The 2,480-nt window shown below is 46.8% G+C and overlaps 1 non-coding gene across 1 annotated transcript; it reads left to right on the top strand.

The window, feature by feature from the left end:
• Positions 1–1,083: 1,083 nt before the first annotated feature.
• Positions 1,084–1,165, top strand: Trnas-uga (transfer RNA serine (anticodon UGA)). Its single transcript has one exon. It is a non-coding gene; the product is annotated as a tRNA-Ser (tRNA).
• The last annotated feature ends 1,315 nt before the right edge of the window (positions 1,166–2,480 follow it).

Genomic DNA, 2,480 nt, shown 5'->3' with positions numbered 1-2,480 from the left:
CGAGCAGTCGCATCCGCTACGCCTTTTGGACTTCCTGCGAAAGCGAAGGCCTCCGTCTGGGTAGAATTCGTGACCTTAGCTTTCACCGGTTCCGCCGTTGCTTCGCGACTTACAAAGTCACAACAAGGTCGTTTTCAGGTCCTTACTAATGTTGGACTTCGTGGACGCAAAGCCGATTATCTTACAAAGCTGCTGCTCAGCCACCTCGATTTCGGGCAGTCCTTCTCTGTTTCAATCCATCCAGTATCTCCACCGGCTGTAATCCCTGCTGCCCCCAGGATGCCCTGGCCCTCAGTTGCTTTAACTGCACTTCAAGATTCTGTGTGCATGCTGAGGTGGCTTTCAGTAGTTCCAATTACCCTAGGTCGTGACGAAGCAGCCGTCGGTACCGTATATTGTACGCATAGTATGTCGAAGAAGTGCCGTCCATCGATTAGAACATAGTTGATTTGAGATTCCACCTGCTGTTGTGATCTCCAGGTGTAACGATAAGGGATACTGTGTTAGATGAAGAGGCAACGAATAGCCATACTCCTGGAGGTGGTGAAATCGATGAGTCGTAGGCCGTTTCCGTTTGTCAGATGGTGAGAGCTAAACTTTCCAAACGTCAGTCTGAATTCCAGGACCCTGAGCCATCATAGATCCTGACGTCGTGGCTTATGCAGTAGTCGAACTCGCGTTCGAGCAGCGCGTAAAATGCGTCCTTCATCATCATCAGTGCTTCAGGAGTGAGGGATGTGATTGACCATCGCGGCACCGTTATTGCTTTTGAAGCGTTATGATACCTACGTTCCTTTAATACATCGGCGAGTATGTGGGTGCTCTCGATGAATTTGGAGAGATCTGCGGTTCCACATATCAGTTTCCAATCGCAATCGTTTTACCTCGCGTGGTGGATCTGGTTCGTATTCTTGCCTTGTTCCGTGCCATTTTGATAACAACTTGATTTTTTTTTTCTAAGTATGTAACACAGATCACCATTGAAAGTAGGTGAATGTATAACTGGTGTAACTGGGATGCAATACAATACTATTAAAGAAACATGCCAAAGAGATTCCAAAACAGTCAGTGAATCCCCATCAAGCTGTGGTGTCCGAGCGGTTAAGGAGATGGACTTGAAATCCATTGGGTTCTACCCGCACAGGTTCGAATCCTGTCTACAGCGTAGTTGTTTATTTTTACCAAGCCTTAACATGGGTAAATGGTACTCTGCTGCAATGAACGTTTATTTGTTTCTTTGTCTGTTTGTGCTGTATCACCTGGAAAATATGTAATTTGGCTTTTTCAAGGTCCTCCTTTGGATTGCATCTTCCAAACGGCTCTATACGGCTACACCCGCCTTCGCAGCATCCTTGAAATCGTCTCCCCATCGAAGATGGAATAGAACCGTAGCCTAGGTAGGTACTCTGTAATTCCAGTTCAATCCATCGCCACATAAATCTAGAGTTTCAATCAATTCGCCTCCAATTATCAGTAGCGCACGGCAAAGCTAGGAAGAGAAGGCCATTCGAAACTTCCAGTCTGAATCAGTCCGCGCAAATGGGCTCTCAAACATCCGTCTTTCTGCAACTGTGTGTGCGCCCGCGCTCAGTTCCATCGCCGGCCGTGGCGGGACGGTGGATCTCTCATTTCGACTCCGGCTCGGAACGCATAGCAAAACTGGTTGCCTTGGTTATTATGCCTCCACTGGCTGGCACTGACAGTACCTACTGGCTGATGATGACGACGACGACGACGGTCTGCTATATTCACTTCACACTTTATTACGCTGCTGCTGTGTTGTAGAGCTGACTGGCTGCGGCGGGCGACCTTTGTGGAATCTGTTTCTGTTTTTGTTTTCTTGCCAACAGCAAGCCAGCAGCTCAACAGCAGCAGCACCAACAGCAGCAGCAGACCAGACTGTAAAACGCCATCCGAGAGACACGCAATCTCCGAATGCACACACAACAGGCTATATAACATTTGTACTTAGATATGAGTATATAGGAGCTGTGCCCTCGTATAACTGTGGTTTAGTATTGTAGGCTGTTGTTCCCTTGGAACTCCATCCAAAGATCTATCGAAAGAACTAACTGTTGTTGAAAAGAGTATAGCACATTTTCTATGGCAAATCAATTTATTGTAAACAATTTCGTATTGTACATGAACTCGTTCATGAATTAGAGAGCAAGGTCATTTGGTGCCTAAAAGTTCCGATACCATACACTACCAAAGTCGTGCAATCAGGATGATCACCAGCTAAATGGTGGCGTTGGCGTTACTCGCTGCTGCAGCAGCAGCTTGGGCACTGTAGGTAGGCTATCTGAGGTCATAAAAAGTGTAGATGTGAGTTTCCAGCGTCATTTCACTCTGCTCGAACCAGTCTTGTTTTGGTAACATTCAACATGAGGTTGAGTGTGAAATAGCAAATGCGTCTTCACAAGTGTTCATAAGATTAGTCCTTAAGGTGCCAGCCCCATCAACGCACAGTAGATAGCGCA

The sequence above is a fragment of the Aedes albopictus genome, chromosome 3, assembly GCF_035046485.1.
Source record: "Aedes albopictus strain Foshan chromosome 3, AalbF5, whole genome shotgun sequence".
Taxonomy (NCBI): domain Eukaryota; kingdom Metazoa; phylum Arthropoda; class Insecta; order Diptera; family Culicidae; genus Aedes; species Aedes albopictus.
The sequence above is the reverse complement of the archived record's forward strand: the minus strand, read 5'-3'. Positions and strand labels throughout refer to the sequence as shown.